We start from the raw sequence: 22,179 nt of genomic DNA, 5'->3' as shown, positions 1-22,179 counted from the left end.
TGATTACTTTCCATTGACATATAATGCACAATATTATTTACACACTTTTATTTATTGTTTGAGAAATGCATAAAGCAAATTTTGATAAATCCACCAAAAACTGCAGTTTGGGAACAATTAACCAAATATAGCTGCAAGCAGTGATGCGGGTTCCTCCGCAAGATGGGAAAATATTATAAAAATGTACATTATAGAAGATCAAGAGTTGGAAAACAAGAGAGCAAAACTACTTCCTGTTTGGCCAACAACAATAGGCTGAATGGGGATTTGAACTCATGAGCATAAAGTCAGTCTCTTTATCCTCTCTGCTACACACCAACTGTTGAGATTTTATGAATAGAAAGGGCAGAGTATTAGCTTTGGTCAGCTTTGGGACAAAGGTTAAGAAACGGTTGACATTTCAAAGTAAAATGGCATGGAATTGCGCATGGTACATCAGAATGATTTCCCCTTGAAGCCAATAAGGTTTGAAAAACCATCAGTCAAAATTATATTTGATTTATTGACAAAAAGATATTGAGGCAATGTGGACATTTACATAAATACACCCCTTTCAGACATTTTGTATTGAGTTCCTCATTCCATTTTACCCTACATAAAGACACATCTGCCCGTACACAACTTCCATCCATGTTGTTTCCCTCTCTCCCAGCGCAAGTCACACCAAAGCAGAAACGCTGCCGCAGCCGCATGAGATGTCGTCGAAAAATTGCCTCCCACAATCAAACATTAACCACAACACTGTTTAAAAAAATCTCTAGGATAAGAGGTAAAGTTATGAGATTTAAAACCGCAACCGTTGACTTCTTGAGTAGATTTCTTTCCATAATGTATCAATCCACAATAAAGAATTGCCTTGTAGGACACTGGGCTAGATCACAGCCCACATTAAACTCCATTTGAGTGTAACCTGTTAAATTAGAGCGGCCGACTCTCTGTTCCTATTAAACTACACAACATGCACACTCAGGGTGACCAACAAGATTATATTAACTAACAAACAATAACATTACAAACATATAACTGAACAAACACAACAACTGAAATCCCTCGCATGGCTGTTGTAACCTAACTTTTTTCCACAAGTCTTTGCGTTTTTTGACATGCCGCACTGCATGCTGGGTACCCAAGAGCGCTGACGCTGATTATCTAGCTGTGCTCCGACTGCGTGATATGACGAGATGCTAGTGACGCGCTAAGGTCTCGTAGTCTCCTGCATTAACAAGTTCTGCTCGATTAGCAAGCTATTTTTACAAATGTTTTGTTAGCGATTGAATGGTAATGCAAGCTAGCTAAAAATAATTTTAGTTAGCTTGGCTAAACTGGTTTTCATAGCAACATAAATCAACAAATCAGATCAGTCGAACTTTATTCAGAAAGGGGGGGGGGGGGGTGGGGGGAACATTAAAAGTGTAGGGTACAGTAAAAGTGAAATGGAACGCATCTTTCTGCCTTGAAGCTGCGTGCGCATCATCATCAAGACCCCATCTGTATGTAAAGATAACATCCAAGCTAACAATTTCGACAAATCTGACAGCAGCTTTGTATACCATATGTACTGTGTTATGGTTGTTTGAGTTAAACAACTTGCTAAATGAATTAAATGTCTGTTAAATCGGGCTAGTAATCAGAAGGTCGCTGGTTTGATTCCCGGCCGTGCTAAATGATGTTGTGTCTTTGGGCAAGGCACTTCACCCTACTTGCCTCGGGGGGAATGTCCCTGTACTTACTGTAAGTCGCTCTGGATAAGGGCGTCTGCTAAATGATAAATGACTAAATGTAAATGTAAAATCCAACTATAAATGTATAAAAGAGAGAGCTCCAATCAAATCAGATATTTTTTAAACCTAGAGGTTTAAAAGGCTACCTTGCCTAAACTGACATGCACCAAATCAGAGCACTGAGTTTCAACATCCATTTACACATTTAGTCTCTATTTGTTACTCTACTCTTAAGGCATGTTTAACTTAATGTCTGCACCTCTCTGTCACCAACTGTCTTTGGAGTGGGGGGTGGGGGCTTCACAGGGTGTCTACAGGTATAAACAAGTTAAATTTAAGACTTTTTAATACCAATTCCAATTGAAATTAAAGACCAAACTTACAATGGAAATACAAATCAAAAGTGGAAATATACAGTAATCTTTCCAAGTAAACACTGATGTCTGTTCAATATGAAAAGAAAATTTTGGCACGCGCCAAAGCCGTTTTCCCGAGCGCCAATGACAAATCCAGAGCACCAAAAAAAGTCTGCGATGAAATAAAAAAAAAGCTGTGTTCATCACGCGTGCAATGCATGTCAGCGAATATGTTCTCAATAGTATGTTTCAAGTAGGCTACAGCCGAACCCTCGTTCTGTTTTGATCAATAGTAATCGAGTTAATAAGCGTGTCTTCTTGTCTGATCAATACGTAACTTTGAGGTGCGCGAATGGACAGAGCGGCCAGTAAACTGTGCCCAAAAAGCCTAGGCCAACAGGACATAATGACTACAGACCCGTCGCCCTGACCTCTGTGGTAATGAAGTCTTTCGAGCGCCTGGTGCTGGCACACCTTAAATCCATCACAGACCCTCTACTGGACCCCCTGAAGTTTTCCTACAGAGCCAACAGGTCTGTGGACGATGCAGTTGATGCAACATGGCCCTCCACTTCACCCTACAGCACCTGGACTCCCCAGCATCCTATGCCAGGATCCTGTTTGTGGACTTCAGCTCTGCCTTCAATACCATCATCCCCGCCCTGCTTCAGGACAAGCTCTCCCAGCTGAACGTGCCTGATTCCACCTGCAGGTGGATCACAGACTTCCTGTCTGACAGGAAGCAGTGCGTTAAGCTGGGAACACAAGTCTCTGACTCCCGGTCCATCAGCACCGAATCACCTCAGGGCTGCGTCCTTTCTCCTCTGCTCTTCTCCCTGTACACCAACAGTTGCACCTCCAGTCATCCGTCTGTCAAACTCCTGAAGTTTGCGGACGACACCACCCTTATTGGGCTCATCTCTGGTGGAGACGAGTCTGATTATAGGTGGGAAGCGGCCAACCTGGTGACCTGGTGCAGCCAGAACAACTTAGAGCTCAATGCTCTTAAGACAGTGGAGATGGTTGTGGACTTCAGGAGGAACACAGCCCCACTCACCCCCATCACCCTGTGTGACTCCCCAGTCAACACTGTGGAGTCCTTCCGCTTACTGGGCACTATCCTCTCCCAGGACCTCATGTGGGAACTGAACATCAGCTCCCTCATCAAGAAAGCACAACAGAGGATGTACTTCCTTCGGCAGCTGAAGAAGTTCAACCTGCCAAAGACAATGATGGTGCACTTATACTCAGCCATCATTGAGTCCATCCTCACCTCCTCCATCACCGTCTGGTACGCTGCTGCCACTGCCAAGGACAAGAGCAGACTGCAGCGTATCATCCGCACTGCTGAGAAGGTGATTGGCTGCAATCTGCCTACCCTCGAGGACCTGCACACCTCGAGGACTCTGAGGCGAGCGAGGAAGATTGTGTCCGACTCCTCCCACCCTGGACACTCCCTGTTTCAGTCACTCCCCTCCGGCAGAAGGCTGCGGTCCATCAGGACCAATACCTCACGCCACAAAAACAGTTTCTTCCCTTCCGCTGTTGGCCTCTTCAACAAGGCCAAGGGACCACACTCCAATGACTTCTTGCTTAAAACACACTGCTTTTTGCACTGCATTACAAAATGGTATCTTGTACATTTGTATTTTTTGTAATATTTGTATTTTTGTATTTTTATATTGTAATTTACGGCAACTTATATTTTATTTTATTGTACATTTAATTCTATTCTAATCCCACTTAGTACTGCTAGTTTATGTACCCTTAGTATAGATAGTCCACATATTTAAATTTTAGGTATATGTTTATTGTATGCACCTTCCTGCCAAAGCAAATTCCTTGTCTGTGCAAACTTTCATGGCGAATAAATCCCATTCTGATAAACTGTCGTTCCGCTGCTAGGGCCAGCCCGACGTGCACAAATACATTACATTTACATTTATTCATTTAGCAGATGCTTTTATCCAAAGCGACTTCCAAGAGAGAGCTTTACAAAGTGCATAGGTCACTGATAATAACAACAAGATAGCCACAAAAACATTGCGGGTAGCCAAAACATGAAGCACATATTGTGAACAACCAAAATAAGTGCCAAAGGGAAGAACCATAAGAGCATGTAGTTAAACAAGTTACAATTAAACAACATGAATCGCTATAAGTGCAAGTGTACCTGTAGAAAAGCAAGCAAGAGTAAAACATATTTCACAGCGAGTACAACAATTTAAATCAGTTAACACTAACCAACAAGAGCAACAAGACTCTAAGCAAGAGTCATTGTGATCCTTGAGGAAACTAACATTGGGTCCAGCAAACCATTCCTAAGTACCGTTGTACTCCTGGAACAAGTGCATCTTGAGCCTTTACTTGAAGGTGGGGAGACAGTCAGTGTCTCTGATGGAGGTGGGGAGTTGGTTCCACCACTGGGGGGCCAGACAGGAGAAGAGCTTGTGTTGGGACCGGGCGCTCTTGAGCGGTGGGACCACCAGGCGGTTGTCTGAAGAAGACCGTAGGTGGCAGGTGGGAGTGTAAGGCTGCAGGAGAGACTTGATGTAGTCGGGTGCAGTCCCGTTCACTGCTTGGAAGGTCAGTACCAGGGTCTTGAATCTGATGCGGGCTGTGATGGGTAGCCAGTGGAGGGAAATGAGGAGCGGGGTAACATGGGAGCGTCTGGGTAGATTGTAGACCAGGCGGGCCGCTGCGTTCTGAATCCTCTGAAGAGGGCGGGTTGCGCATGCTGGGAGACCGGCGAGCAGCGAGTTGCAGTAGTCCAACTTGGAGGACAAGTGCTTGGACTAGCAGCTGGGTGGAGTGCTCAGACAGGTATCTCCTGATCTTCCTGATACACCTGTACACATGCAAATGAAATTTCCACTCAAAATGCTGACAAAAGTTTGATTTACGATTTCCAACGCAGCCTCCATTGGTATTCTTAACCTGGAATGATAATATATAGTGCAGTGTTTCCTCTATGGCTACATTTCTGCCGCCACGGTATCAGAAATCATGCGTGTGTGCGTCCTTGAGAACTGTAAGTCGTATAACTTATGTTGTCAGTTCATTTAAGCCTGTTATTGTATAAGTCTATAGTTCTTGCAAATTTAAATCAAGTTAACTGGTGATTTTCGTTGTTTGTATTCTTCCCCTGCTAGCTAAATTGTCTGTTGATTCGATAGCGATTGCTGCCCCTGCTCAGGTTTGTATTTTAGGTGCATTATTATGCTGAAGTAGTTTTAATTAATAAAAAGTGGGTTTATTGTTATTATTTGCTACAGAATGCTTAGCCTATCAAGATCAAACGAAGCAGTAATTCTCTTGAGTGTTTTTTTATTCAGATGAATAATCATTGGTTTCAGGTCAAAAGTCTATCACTTGAACTGGTTTAATCCCTTAAGACACTCAAAATCAGCAGCTTGGCATGCTGGGACATGGAAAGGATTAAACATTTAGACTTTCATCAAGGTAAAACATTTTGGTTTGTCCTTTTTCATCGATGTCCTCAAAAAAGCAGTCTGCAGAGCCAGTAGACACAGTAGTCTGTGGGGTGACTGTCTGTCTCTGGAGGGCCTGCAGGCAGGGCAGGCAGGCAGGGCAGGCCAGCTGGATGAAGCTGTCTTGGGGTCAGGGCTGAAGAGAAGCAGTCCAGCTAGAGAGGGGTAGTCCAGCAAGGGGTCTGTGTTGCTCTCACCATACTCTGTTGCATCCTCTGTTACACTCAGCATCCTCTGTTGTTGCTCTCAGCATGCTTTGTTGCACTCTGTTGAGCAGGCCTCTGCATGACCCTCCAGACCTGTCAAAGTGAAGAAAGGGTTCATGTCAGTAATAAAAAAATGAAGCTTTTTCCATCTACACTTGATATAAACTACAGTTTTGACTGTGAAATGCAGTAGCACTAGTTCAAACTTGAATCCAAATGTGTTGACCTGATGGAGACCCATGCAAAGTCACTCAAAACATGGGTTCGATTCCAGGCTCTGGCAAGAGTATTTTGCTCTAAACTGGTCAATATATACACATCTGACCAAAGACCAGCTCGACCTTTGCCTGTAAACAGTGATTCTGACTGTCAGAGACCTTTAAATAGCCTGACTTACTGAAATTGGCAAAACAAGCCTGGCTAACGTAGGTCACTTTCTCAGGGCATATGATGAATGAAACAGGCTTGCCTTGCAAAATCAGATATACTGGCTATCTTTAGCAGGCTCTTGACTACAAAAAGCTGTCCTCCCTGACGTTTTTGGAGTAGAATTGAGTGAAATACAAAATTGTTTACACACTGCCAGTGGGTGAGCCGAGTCTGACTCTGAGGCTAACGTCAAAACAATGTACCCCAGGGACGCAGTCTCACTCCAATTGCAAGTCCACAAATCACAAAAATAATAGGAGCATCTGGCTAAAAACACAATTCCCACATCTCTTGAAGGCTGCCCTACTCGACTTTTTTGGTGTAGACAGAACTGTAAAATGGTGAACTTATGAACATGACACGACCAAAACATGACTGCCGCCTAAGCCTATGGGGTCTCCCTGGCGTCCAAACTCACTCCAATTACAAAGACTTTCACGACCCAAATCAAAATTCTGAGCCGATCAGGTCTGTGTGGAATCGCTTTTTCTCCTAAAGGCTGCCCTCCACTAGCCTGGTCCTAACCAGACCCTCGTACATTTCATTTCTACAGAGGGTCTGGGATCGCTCCATTGACAAGTGTTAACTTCCTTGAAGGCGGGTACTCTGTTGAAGTTAAAAAACTATTGGATCTGCCCAGAGCCACTCTGATCTGCCATAACCAATCGCTAGCGTTCGCCTTAGCCAACTCCTTCACCACGGAGCTAGCTGCCGTAGCTGGAAAATCAAACTTTTCCCGAACCCCGTGGGGAGGAGGGCCACAACATCATGACCACCAACAAAACTCAGCAAGGATTGTTCTTGCTCCGGCTTTAATTTCTGGATATTCAGCAGCGTTGCCACAACCGCAGAATAGCTTCGCTCGCATCTTTCTCCGCCGCCATTACTGAACTACAACTAAAACTAGTGCACGACATCAACGTCATCGTTCTCAGCCACTCCTTCTGTTCGCTGATTGGACCTACAAAAAAATTGTTTCTGAAAACCGACTGATGCACTGAAATCCCAGACCTAGTACAGAAGCAAAATCCAAATTGAGCGGAAGTACGTAGGAGGGCAGAGCCAGGCTAGCCCTCCACGACCTTTTTGAACAATTTGTCGAGATGCAAAATGATTCACTAAATATAGCTGCAAGCAGCAATGGCGGATTCCTCCTTCAAAATTGCTAAATGTTGTAAAAGTGACATAATAGATAGTTACACTGGGATTAACCAGAAGACTTGAAACTGTAATTCCTGTCATAATAAAAAAAAAAAAAAGTTTATACTTTTGCCTGGATCGGAACCCACCACCCTTCACACATGAGCACTGCGTCTCTTCCTACTAAGCCATTCGCAGACTTAGACATTTGATTGTTGTTGTTTTTTTTATTATCAGGAAATAAGACATTTCTCCAATGGCAAGCATTGTCAGATTTGGTTAAAGTTCAAACAGCTGTAATTTAGTCCTATTTGAATATGGGACAACGGGATGACTGGGTTGCTGCTGTAAAGAATAGCTACCTCGTAGTGCTTTAAAAAGGTTGTTGGGGTGCCATAACTTGTCATGGAAGGGAATTTCAAATCATGCCTAGCATCAGTGGCGATTTGCCTCTTCAACAAGGCCAAGGGACCACACTGACTCTAATTACTTCCTGCTTAAAACACACTGCTTTTTGCACTGCATTACAAAATTGTATCTTGTACATTTGTATTTTTTGTAATATTTGTATTTTTATATTGTAATTTACGGCAACTTATATTTTATTGTATATTTAATTCAATTCTAATCCCACTTAGTACTGCTAGTTTATGTACCCTTAGTATAGATAGTCCACATATTTAAATTTTAGGTCCCTATATGTTTATTGTATGCACCTTCCTGCCAAAGCAAATTCCTTGTCTGTGCAAACTTTCATGGCGAATAAATCCCATTCTGATTCATATCTGTACAAAATTCTAAGTCAATTTGAACTTTGGTTCAAGAGAAGAGGAATTTTGAAGGTTTTCCCAAATTATCACTGTACAGTAAAATCCATCATGGTGGACCTTATGGGTCCTTGAGGCTTTTTTGTTCCTCATGAAAAATGAGGCATGCACACCAAGTTTCATAAGAATTGGAGCAATGGGGTGGAAATGCCATCACTCTAAAAAGTGGACATTTGGGCGTGGCCTGTTGCCCCCCCTATGGTCTGATGTGGGCAAGTCTGTGTTTGGGCGGTATTTCCCAGATAACACACATACGTCTTGCCGACGTCGGCTTAAGATCGAAACGTCGTGTTCTATTCATAACGTCGTATAAGCATCGGCAAATGTTCGGATTTCTTCTAATATCTGTGCTCCATCTCAAACGTCGCAGATACGTCGGCTCATCACTGTCTGTTTCAGGAAGAACGTTCCATGCTCATTCCGTGTTGTATTGCAAGCATATCTAGAGCCAGAGTCAGAGACTCGTGAGTCAGAGGCGTTCACTTTTTAAACCGTCATTTATCTTCACAAAGAAGGAGCAGTCTTGTTAGGTAAGTAAATGAAAGTAGAAAAATATCAAAAAGTTTTGCGATAAGTAGCCTATACCTACAACAATGTGTAAAGTTACTGTAATGAGCTAGGTTTGAGTGAACTTTATGCTACAGAACTAGCGCAAAGGGACCCCAACCGCAGTGGCGAAAATCAGTTTGGGGGGGGACAATTATATGACACTTTCTCAAGAGCAATTTCTGAGGGGGACACCAAAATGACTGCTGTAACACAGCCTACATTGTAATATGTTAAATGTATATTGAGGAACCATAATTAATACTCCTGGATCATTTATAGTTAGTAACTGAAGGGTTGTCTCAACTTGTTCAAATGTAGTTATAGTAGTGTTTCTTATCAGTCAAGTATGAATGCAGGTGTACAGTATTTACAACCAGCAATACCAAGAAAGGCCAGTATGTACTGTACACTGTATGGGTGCAGTTTAAGTGTAGCCCTCTCACTCAATTCTAATCGCCCTAATAGATCCGCAGCATGGGGGAGGAATTGGTGAAGGTTACTAAAATGTACAAATAATATTTATTTACAATAGCCACAATTCGGGCATATGACTGCCTAGGGTGCAGAGAGGCCTGGTTAGCTTATTATATAGCTATACGGTTATTTGATACATGAAACACATTAACATCACCACCACTGAACACATTATAACAGGTTTATTACAGAGACTTTTCAATTGTATCCGGACAGAGAAATAAACAAAATATACCCAGGCTTTTCTATTGTTATTGTGTGGTACCACAACGTTGGCGCGCTTGTTGGAGCTCTGTAGAGAGAATGTCATTACTCACTGTTCCTCAGCAACCCAGAAAGCCGTTAGCTAGCAGTCTCGTCCACCCTCAGCGGGAAGTTAGCAACAGTCCACCTGCAGCCACGCCGCTAGCTCCTGCAGCCACGCTGCTATCTCCACCTCAGCAAAACCCAGCGTTACCCAGTGAAACCACTCTCGACCACAGTTCACTCCCCCACTTCAGCAGAGCCACACCACGATACAAAATCCCCCGTTTTCTAACTGCATTCCAATAGGGAAAAAAAATAAACTCGCTCCCAACTCTCAGCGTCTCTCTTTCTCCTCTTGATATCGATCTGTCTTTTCTTGTTCTTCTCATTTACGCCCCCTCCCCACAAACAATATCTTACCGACTCTGATTGGCTAGTCACAAAATTGACACATGACCGCACCCAATACAAACGCAAAGAAAGTTATTAAACACCAGGGACAACTGAACCAGCCCACGTTTTTCTTTTACATAAAAACAATATATTTAACACTTTAGCAGGGTGCTACATATGTAATTACAATGGGCATGGTGCAGTCTCATCTAAAATAATCTCAATTGAACCATCATAAAGTCGGGGGAAATCGCAAAACCATTTCTCTTGAAATGTCAACACTTTGTTGGCAAGAGTCTGCGGTTCTATAAATTGTGGGTGTGGCTGATATGGTTCTGTGCCACCACTGAGGTGACTAGACAGTGCTGTGCCACTGTCTCCTATACTGGTGCTGCTGGCAAAAAGGTTGACCCCCGGTCCTGCCATGGCTGTGACACTATCATCTGAAGTCTCTCCCTGGCTCTTTCCCTTTCACCACCCTCACTGACTCAGTCTGTCTCCTAGAAAAGAAATAAGATGTTTGCCATCCTCCTAACTACCAGTACCCAATACTACACAATTAATCACAACAACAATACCATTGCCTCAAATTAATCTTGGTTCAGTCACCAGTTTAAGTAGAGAGTGGGGGTATCCATGGCATTGTCCAATTATGTCCCTATTTTACAAGTCTAAAGAAGAGAACCCGTCATATTGCCAAAAAAGAGACTCAACAAAATTATTTTAGCACATTTCACATCATTTTTATGAACATTTTATCAACTAGTCTTTGAAATTAGGCCACTAGGGTTCATTCTTTGCGTTTTGGTGTCCTGAAATGCTCTGATGTCCGTCTTTATTTTTTCTGCAATTTTTCTACCATGCTGGCCGCACACACAATGTACAGGTTATTTACAGTAGGAGATGGGCTTTTATCATTTATTACCATTCTTCTATAATAGGCTTCGATCTACCAGGTAGCTAGACAGTCAGTTAGGAAAGGTGAAACGGATTGCATTGACAGCTGGATTGACAGCTGTATGAGTTCACCCTTTACACAACGCAAACTGCAACCTTTTGTCATTTTAATATAATTCATGTTTTGGTTTTATATTTGGCTGGCTTCCCAGAATAGCTGAATATGCAGCTAGTGAGCCCCAATTCCGTTTGTGTGGTATTTGCCATCATCTTTGTTACAGCCAGTTTACTCCAGATCGGCACACAGGTGCTTCAAAGTCCCTAGAGACGATTTAGCTTTTGCAACGAGACAATTTAAGATAATTATGACAATGGTAGAATATAGTATAGTTCTGTTCAGTATCACTAAGCATGGCAAATGGATTTAGAAGAACTACAATATCCGTGCTGATCTTGGATTAAATTGACGATAGCAAAGTTTCCATCTTTTGACGACGCCAAATGGAATAGTGCTAGCTAATGTTTTCTCTATCGGTTTGTTTGCTAGCTATGCAAATGCAGCTACCTTAGTGTGTGTGAACCCTGCCAACATAGTGAAATCCCTATGGTGCGATTAACTGGATTAATTTCATGTTAGCCACGTGCATTTCAAATGGTAGACACTCAAGTCACCTTGTCAGATATTACAACTACTTACTGGACATCAGCCACCAACGACACAAACAGATACTGTCCGATTTTCACACACGCACCTGCATCACTGCCGAGGGCTGGGGCTGTGGATCAAACCATTGTGGGACCAAGGGCGGGGTTCGAAATCTTTTTAAACTTCAAAAAGCGCCATTGTGTCCATAATCAGCAAAGCGCTTTCATTGCATATTATCAATGTTGTTGAAATTACATAGTTATGTTTACAGTGATTTATTGGGGGGGACAAATCATATTTTTCCCAGGATTGGGGGGGTCGTGTCCCCCCTGTCCCCCCCCGGGATTTCCGCCCATGCCCAACCGGCTAGGCTAGTTCGACACACTGGTCAGACATTTTACAAAAATGTAGCTAATAGAGCAAAATAAACATAGACTACATGTTATGTCAAAGTGTTGTATTGTAATAAGTAACCTAGGCCTACATACACATAGGCTAATACATTCTGGTTTAAAAGTGATATGTCAGATTTTTTTTTCTTCTAATTTCGGCAGTTAGCTACTGTAACCATGGCAGTCAAGACATTCAGACTGGGCGGCGGAGACCAATGGAAGACGCAGAACTGTAGGCAAAGCTGTATATCTATGTTTCTCTGTTCCGTTGATCTCTCTTTTCTGTGTTGGAGTTCTTTTAAGAGCTTGATGGCATCAACATCCAGTCTGATAATAAAAGAGCATTATCTTGAATTGTGTCTCTTCATTATAATACCCACACACAGAAAATCCAGGTTGAATCAAGTAGCTAGCTACTGCTAATAGCTAATTGTATGTTCATTTGCTAAGTGACATTTCAGATAGATAGTGAAATATTTGCTGTCAGAGAGATCCGAACTAAATAAATAAATGTAGAGTTAAGAGGAAATAGAACGGCCGGTTGGTAAAGTTTTGATTGTTCAGACATCGTCTGGAGGTCGGTTTCGATCAATTGCCGACGTCTCGGCGACGTCTTGCCAATGTGCAAACGATGTCCATAGGACGTCGGACCGACGTATATTGTATACAGGGTTGCCAGGTCTGTGTGACAAAACCAGCCCAATGGCCAATAAAACCAGCCCAAAAACCAGCCCAATATCAGAACTCAAAATATGCCCCTGACAAACCAGATACACTGCTTTTTAAGTCCAACAGCATTGCCTATCATTGCCAAATGTATTGTAATATCTACAAAGTAACACCAAATGTTTAGTATGCCAGTATTAAAAGCAGTTTTCAGGAGATTTTCTCAGGAGACAGAGCATTAGGCACGTGTGCACACACACAGTGCGTGTGTGTACGTGTGCGTGCCCCATGTCCCTGTGTGTATGTGCTGATATGCCAAATATGCCCTCAGCAAAGCCATCCAGCATGCTAAAGGGGTGTACAAGGCTAGAATTGAACAACAGGTCGGGGATAAGAACATCAGTGCTGTCTGGAAGGGCCTACAATCTGCCACAGGCTACAAGAAGAAGCCCCCCCCCACCTCTAACGACCCAAATCTACCAGACCAGTTCAATGTGTTCTGCACACGAAAAAGCCCAAGATCACCTGCTTGAATGACTACAGACCGGTCGCCCTCACCTCTGTAGTCATGAAGGTATTTGAACGCTTGGTCCTCTCCTATCTCAGAACATCCACTGACCACCTCATGGACCCCCTCCAATTTGCATACAGACCTAACCGCTCAGTAGACGATGCAATCAACATAGCCCTTCACTACATTCTACAACACCTGGACAATCGGAACACCTTTGCAAGGGTCCTGTTTGTGGATTATAGCTCTGCCTTTAACACCATCATTCCCGACCTCCTCCATAGCAAACTGATCCATCTGAACATCCACCCCCTCACCTGCTTATGGATTACAGATTTTCTCACCAACAGGAGACAGTATGTCAGGCTGGGCCCGCATTTGTCGCAGCCCCGCACAGTTAACACCGGTGCCCCCCAGGGTTGTGTGCTGTCCCCCATGCTGTTCTCCCTGTACACCAACGGCTGCTCCTCTGGTGACCCGTCTGTCAAGACCATCAAGTATGCAGACGACACCACCATGATAGGTCTCATCAGTAACAACAATGAGTCTGCCTACCAGAGGGAGGTCGGCCGTCTAGAGTCCTGGGCCCCGTTCGTCGTAAGGGTTGAAGCTAAATTAATCAATTGTCCCTTTAGCCCGTTAACATTAGCGAGATGAGTGAGAACAGCAAATATCGGTTCGTCAACGGCTGATCCGCATCCAAATCATGTGGTTAATTTCAATCAGGCTAAACTTATCAGGGAAATTTCACGTGCACGTCCTACTTCAAAAGGCAGGAAAGGTCGATCACCAAAACCGTGATTTTCTAACGGTATGATGGCAGAAAAGACGAAAGAGAGAGCGGTGATAGGCTATTCTCGCCATCCGAGCAAACTATTATAATGAGTCTCTGCGAAGACAATAAGCATATTATCATGGCTAAGTCAAACACCGCCACCGCTGCCAGAGCAAGACAAGCAGCTTGGCAAAAAATTGCCGATAAGCTAAATGCGAAAGTTTTGGGGAAATGTATACGCTCATTTTAAGTGCCTTACCTCAATCAATTAGATCACATTTCTTTAAATGTGCCTGCTGTATAGGCTTAATGGAAATTAATAATCTAATTAGATCTTGCTAGCGAAAATAATGATCTCAACTCTTTCAGAATAAGTAGGCTAGATAAAAAAAGGCCAAAGAGTATCTAATTGATACGAATTCTAGACACTTATGAGGATATATGTAAGCTACTGCGCTTATATCATGTACTTACTATATATGTGTATGCATGTAGGCCTATGTGTAAATCCCTCTTTGATTTCATTGACTGGGACATGGCCAGGGAATATGATGAATCGATTCATCAGCTGGTTAAGCGCCAAGTACACTTTTCTTACAGCAACGCATGCTGCGGCTTTGCCAATGTTTTCTGCATCGCCTATACTGTATAAAAATGTAGCCTATACCTGACGCAAAAAACCTCAGGGCTATGCAAAGTCTGAAGCACAGTTAAAGTTTCAAGTAGCTTTATTGTCAATTTCTTCACATGTCAAGACATAAAAAGGAATCGATATGACGTTTCCCACTCTCCCACAGTGAAACATATAAAAAGCACAGGCACAACAGATAAGACAAGACATTTCCTAAAACATAGCGTTACATATTCACATACAGCAGCATAAGCTCATAATAAAGCATAAAGCTTGCTGCGGCGTGTGATATTTGCAATGTACAGCCCGGGAAGGTCTTGCAAATAAATGAGTCCTTGTCCGCTGAATCGATATCGCTCAAACAAGAACTCATCCGTGTGAAATAAAGGATCTTGGCAATCGCGAAGAACTCTATTGGTATGGAAAGCTAATCGAACTAAAATATAGCTCCTTGGTCAACTGGGTCTCTCAAAAAGGGAGCTGCCATGTTATTTTCCGGGGGGGGGGGGGGAGGTTAGTGCTAATTGATATGTTACTATGGTGATTTATCGAAAGTTGCTTCCACGAACCAAAAAGAGGGGCGTTTTTTTATCTTAGCCTGAAAATTAGCTCGCTAAACCGCTTAGCAAGCTACGACGAATACCCCCCTGGTGTGCAGTCAACAACCTAGAGCTCAATGTCAACAAGACAGTGGAGGTGATTGTGGACTTCCGTAAAAAGGTTCCGACACATCCTCCACTTGTCATCAACAACTCATCTGTCACCGTAGTAGGGCATTTCAAGTTCCTAGGCACAACCATCACAAACACACTAAAAATGGGACAATAACATCACTCAATTAGTGAAGAAAGGTCAGCAGCGCCTGTTCTTCCTCCGGCAGCTGAGAGGACTACAGGTCAGCCCCCCCATCATGGTGCAGTTCTACAGGGCTATCATTGAGAGTGTGCTTACATCCTCTCACTCTGTCTGGTATGACTCTGCCTCTGCCCGCTCTAAGGCCAGGCTCCAAAGAGTCGTACGGGCAGCAGAGCGCATCATCGGCTGCCCCCTTCCCTCCATCATTTACATTTACATTTATTCATATTCAGCCAAAACATGACCTCAACAGTTTTCCCCCCAAGCAATAGCCCTCCTAAATAGCTCTGACACATGAACTTTATGGCACTTTATTTAACGTTATTTAACATTAAATTGCACTACCTCCACTCTTTATTTATTTTTGCTCCTACTGGTACTATCTGTCCTTGTATTGTTTTTCTGTTTAGTCTTGTTGTTCTATTTGTGATGTTATAGCCTGCATGGAGAATACCAAATTGTATACATGGCGAAATAAAGTTAAATTGAATTGATCTGGAGTCAGTTTGGTAGGATTTGGGAATAAATAAATTATTTCATTTAAAATATAGATTTTATTCATGTAATTTGCATGCAAAATAGGTCTACCCGAACCAGCGGACAAAAAATTAAACCCGCGGCAACACTTCAAAAGTAGCCCAATTCCGCGGGAAAACCTGTATCCGGGAAAACCTACGTCAGCCCGACGTCGGCCTGACGTAGGCTATGTGTGCTATCTGGGTTGTGGCATGTTGTATCAATATGCCAAATTTCAAAACTTTTTACCAATGTGTTCATGAGATAAATTACAAGAATAATAATAATACCAACAATTACAATAGGGTTCCTCCTGACAGAGGAATCCTAATTATAAACACAGAGGAAAAAAGCTAGCTACTTTTTTAGTTTGGTTTTCCGTCACTTCAGACTCACAATCTAAAGGTCTAAAAGTGCTCAAACCTTCACCATAATTCAAGAGTAGTGTACTTTCACGAAGCCAATCATTGATTCTAGCTTAAAATGTGTAAAAATAGGTGACATGACTTACCGAACGTGGCTGCCTCCAACTCCGCTATCATGCGATTCCAGTTATAAACAACAATGGCCGCTGAAAAAGAATTTATATTCGTAACGGCGAGCTGCGATTGGAAGCTAAATGAAACAGGAGCTAAAAACCGAGGGTGAGGGCTTGGTCAGGCCACAATTTCCAGAAAGGATGTGTGTACGTCTAGCCAAGCTCGCGCGGGTGTCAAGTAGGGTAACTATGGGGGGTGATTAGTATGGGGTGCGGAAAGGGACATTCCTAGGCTTACCAGTATGGCGTGCGGAAAGGGACATTCCTAGGCTTACCAGGAGATATGGGGCGTGATTAGTGCCCTCACACTCCAGAACAACATACAACCGTTGCTACGCCTGACAATCACGGACGCCGCTACGCCAAGCGTCTGACAATCACGGACGCCGCTGCGCCAAGCGTCTGACAATCACGGACGCCGCTACGCCAAGCGTCTGACAATCACGGACGCCGCTATGCCAAGCGTCTGCAATCACGGACGCCGCTACGCCAAGCGTATGACAATCACGGACGCCGCTACGCCAAGCGTCTGACATTATGTGGATAGCTAGGAAGATAAGCATCTAGCTAACCATTATGCCATATCGGTATTATCATCTTGTGAGACCGGAAGTGACCATGTGAGGCGATCCTTCGATTCAAGTCCAGTTTTTTTAACATCTGTTGTCAATTTTGTCAATTAATCCTCGTGCTGCCTTCGGGTCACATGACCCAAAGGTTCATAACGAACCATCGTTGTGTTTACCCAATTTTACCCAATACAAAAACAAATTAAAATAATTTTCTTTTAACCTTTGCAATGTGGGGGGTCTGAGACAGCCTAGCTGTTAAAAGAAAATGCTTCACTTTGTCTTTGTATGCGGTAAATCTGTCGCAATACGAAGGTGGGTCACAATGACTGATGGGTCAGAATGACCCAAAGATAACACAAGGGTTAAAAGTTGTAACTAACAAAGAAGTTTCACCCATTCGTTTTTACTTTGTAACTATAGTTTTAAAAGCTTTCAGCAAACTGTGCAGCTGGCTAGGCAGGCTAGCTGTCATTGGTTTTTGCCTTTCCTCACATCCCAGTCCCCAATCGAAGTTGTCAGTTTGCCTGTGTTATCGAATATGATAGTTTGGAGAAAAGTACAAATGTGTATCGATATATCCTTCTCAATTACACTAAATTGTTAGTTTACTTGCTGTGCCAACTAGCACTAAACCCCATATTTGTATGTCACTTTGTATAAAAGTGTCTGCTAATATCAATGAATACAATGTCTAAGAGTCTTATGACTCATTAATTTTCCATTAAAATAAGACCATCCTATGAATGTACATCTATACCTCCTGGGGACCCAGACCAGATCAAGACCCATCTAACACGGCACACAATACCCAAACCCAAATATTCTAATTCATGTAATTCTTCAATATTGAATCAAACCACTATAACCACTCCTGACTTGTTTCAGTTTTTTGTATTCAAATAATGATGCCTACACATTTAAGTAATTGTAGGCCTATAAATGCTATTATTCTATGTTCTAAAAGTAACAACAAATAAATCAACAATAACAATTGTTAAATATAGCTGCAGGCAGCAATGGCGGGTTCCTCCTCAGCATTGCAAACCATTACAAAACTGACATGACACAGACATGTATTTCATACATGTACACAACATTTCAAGACAATTGGATCAATGGCTGATTTGAAGTCATTTTTTGAAATTCTTCACAAATTGTCACTGTAGAGAAATATCCATGCTGCCGACATTATGGGTTCTTGAGACTTCTTTGTTCCCCATTGGCAATAAGGCATGCGTACCAACTTTTAGACATGTTGGACTGACAGGGTTAAAATGCCACCCTTTTGAAAGTGACAACTTTGAAGCGTGTTCTGTCAGGCCACCTGTGCTCTGGTCAGGCCCATCATGCAGAGATCCATTCTTTAAAAGCTTTGATTACAACAATAACTTTATGAAAGTCAGAATACACTTTAGTAAAGGACGTGTGTAGTTTATGTACTACTACTGCTTGCTCTGCCCACACACTTTCCCCATCCATGCTGTTTCCCTCTTTGCCAGTGCGGGTGGTGCGGTGGCCGCATGAGGTTTAGGTGTAGTCCAAAAGTTGCCTCCCACAATCAAAACATATTAACCGCAACATTGTTTTCAAACTTTCTCAAAGATGGCTTGAAAACCACAGATATTGACTCTCTTCTTGAGTAGATCTCTTTCCAGAATCTCAGTCAATCCAGAATCAAGATTAGCCTCATAGGCAATTGGTCTGGTCTAGGGCACAGCCCACGTTCAGCTCCTTGCAAGTATAGCCTGTGATAGTAAAATGGCCGACTCTCTGTTCCCATTAAACTACACAGCATGCACACTCAAGGTGACCAACAAGATTATATTAACTAACAAACAATGGCCGGGTTTCCCAGATTCGTTAAGAAGCTCTTAACGCTAAGAGCTTCTTAAGAGCGTTCTAAGAACGCTCTAGAACGCTCTTAGAACGCTCCTAAGAAGCTCTTAGCGTTAAGAGCTTCTTAACGAATATGGGAAACCCGGCCAATAACATTACAAACATCTAACTGAACGAACACAACAACTGAAATCCCTTGCGTAGCTGTTGTTTTTTTAACATGCCGCACTGCATGCTGGGTACCCAAGAGCGCTGACGCTGATTATCTAGCTGTGCTCCGACTGCGTGATATGACGAGATGCTAGTGGTGCGCTGAGGTCTCAGAGTCTCCTGCCCGAGTTCAAGTTCTGCCCGATTAGCAAGCTATTTTTACTAATGTTTTGTTAGCAATTGAATGGTAATGCAAGCTAGCTAAAAACAATGTTAGTTAGCTTGGCTAAACTGGTTTTCATAGCAACAGAAATCAACAAATCAGATCAGTCGAACTTTATTCAGAAATGGGGGGATGGCGGGAACATTAAAGGTGTAGGTACAGTAAAAGTGAAATGGAACGCGTCTTTCTGCCTTGAAGCTGCGTGCGCATCAACAAGACCCCATCTATATGTAAAGATAACATCCAAGCTAACAATTTCGCCAAATCTGACTGCAGCATTGTATACCATATGTACCGTGTTATGGTTGTTTGAGTTAAACAACTTGCTAAATGAATTAAATGTCAAATCCAACTATAAATGTATAAAAGAGAGTTCCAATCAAATCTGAATTTGTTTTAAACCTAGAGGTTTAAAAGGTTACCTTTGCCTAAACTGACATGCACCAACTCAGTTTCAACAGCCATTTACACATTTAGTCTCTATTTGTTACTCTATTCTTAAGGCATGTTTAACTTAATGTCTGCACCTCTCTGTCACCAACTGTCTCTGCAGTGGGGGCTTCACAGGGTGTCTACAGGTATAAACAAGTTAAATGTAAGACCTTTTAATACCACTTCCAAATGAAATTAAAGACCAAACTTACGATGGAAATACAAATCAAAAGTGGAAATATACAGTCATCTTTCCAAGTAAACACTGATGTCTGTTCAATATGAACAGTATGGTAAAATGACAATAATCGGTTGAGTTTAAGAACATTGACTAAATGTGTGTAATGCGGAAGGATAACACAAAAATGTAATTGCTGTCCTAAATTATACTTATTATTACACTAGGGTGGAAATGGTGGAGCAGAAACTAACAATTCCATGAATCCCATGGAAACAAAGGCAAATGTGTGAGATGTACTGATGTGGAGCACAAATGCTCCAAGAAGCAGTACTTCTCTTGAGTGGTTTTTATTCAGATGAATAATCATTGGATTCAGGTCAAAAGTCTATCACTTGAACTAGTTTCATCACTTAAGACACAAAGTCAGCAGCTTGGCATACTGGCACATGGAAAGGATTAAACATTTAGACTTTCATCAAAGTAATGCTGGCTTGTCCTTTTTCATCAATGTCCTCAAAAAAGCAGGCTGCAGAGCTACTGTGTCTGTGGGGTGACTGTCTCTGGAGGGCTGGCAGGCAGGGGCAAGCAGGGCCTGCAGGCAGGCAGGCAGGCAGGCCAGCTGGATCAAGCTGTTCTGGGGTCAGGGCTGAAGAGAAGCTGTCCAGCTAGAGAGGGGTAGTCCAGCAAGGGGTCTGTGTGGATCTCACCATCCTCGAGTCTGTTGCATCCTCTGTTGAACTCTGTTGAGCAGGCCTCTGCATGACCCTCCAGACCTGTCAAAGTGAAGAAAGGGTCCATGTCAGTTGTGAAAAATGAAGCTTTTCCCATCTACACTTGATACAGACTTCAGTTTTGACTGTGAAATGCAGTGTCATTACTTGAACTTGAATCCAAATGTGTTGACGTCATGGAGACCCATGCAGTCACTCAAAACACAGGTTCGATTCCAGGCTCTGGCAAGAGTATTTACCTCTAAACTGGTCAATATATACACATCTGACAAAAGACCAGCTCGACCTTTGCTTGTAAACAGTGATTCTGACTGTAAGAGACCTTTAAATAGCCTGACTTACCGAAATTGGCAAAACTAGCCTGGCTAACGTAGGTCGCTTTCTCAGGGCATATGACGAATGAAACAGGCTCGCCTTGAAAAAGTCTCCCTGCCGCATAGGCTTATTACAAAGACTTTCACGCCAAAAATCACCATTATGAGCCGACAGGTCTGTGGGGAATTGCTTTTTCTCCTAAAGGCTGCTCTCCTCGACCTTTTTGATGAACAATTCGCCGAGATGCAAAATGACTCACTAATTAAAAACACAGAGGAAAAAAGCTAGAGCTACAGTAGCTACTTTTCGAGTTTGGTTTTCCGTCACTTCAGAATCACGATCTATAAGGTCTAAAAGTGCTAAACCTTCACCATAATTCAAGAGTAGTGTACTTTCACAAACCCAATCATTAATTCTAGCTTAAAATGTGTAAAACCAGGACTTACCGAAAGTGGCTGCCTCCAACACGGCTTTCACGGGAGACGACTTTCACGGGACACGGGAAACAACAATGGCCGCCGAAAAATAATTTGTATTCGTAACAGCGAGCTGCGATTGGAAGCGAAATGAAACAGGGGCTAAAAAACGAGGGTGGGGGCTTGGTCAGCACACATTTTCAAGAAAGCATGCGTGTGTCAAGGGGCTCTGGCCCCTTGTGTGTGAGAGAATGTGGAGCACGCGCGCACAGGAGCAAAGGGAGAGAGGATTTGGGGAAACAGCCCTAGAAATTAGCCAAGCATGCATGTTTCAAATATTCACTAAAAATCGAGTTTTCATGTTACAGTCAACTTTTTCTCAGATTTGTGTACTCAACATTCTCAAGAGTCTTCATATGAACTAGTGATTGAATCAGAGTATCAGTTTTTGGCCGGCGGATGTGTAAAGCATTATTTTAGCATTAGCAATAAATTCAATTTGCTTTATATCAATCATTTTTAGAAGTATGAAGTTGCCTTTGCACATGGTAACATGTTGTAGTGTCTTCCACGTGACATACCAAGTTTGGTGTTGATATCTCAAAGATTTGCTGAGATTTGACCAAACGTCCTGTTTGGTTGCTTTGTTGCAGATTTTGATTGGCTCTACCGGACAAACGGTTTTGAAAATCTGAAATCCCTACGATAACTTTTGTGAGGCTCAGTCTGGATATCATCTATGGCAATTTTGAAGAAAATTCGACCAAAAATGTAGGAGGAGTAGGGAAAAAACGCGTTTCCTTAATCTTTATTGTACAGACAAATCCAATATGGTGGCCGTTATAGCTTCTTGAGGCTTTTTTATTCCTCATGAGAAATAAGGCATATGTAATGAATTTCAGAATTTTGGGACTTATGGCCTGCAAATGGCATCAATTTGAAAATTGACATATTGGGGCGTGGCCTGTAGCGCCACCTATTGTCTCACATGGCCCATGTTTGGTATGGTAGTTACTAATGGTCTGCAGTTTCAACATGCCAAATTTCACAACTTTTTACGGTAC

The sequence above is a fragment of the Osmerus eperlanus genome, chromosome 1 (genome assembly GCF_963692335.1).
Source record: "Osmerus eperlanus chromosome 1, fOsmEpe2.1, whole genome shotgun sequence".
NCBI lineage: Eukaryota > Metazoa > Chordata > Actinopteri > Osmeriformes > Osmeridae > Osmerus > Osmerus eperlanus.
This window is presented reverse-complemented; position numbering follows the sequence as displayed.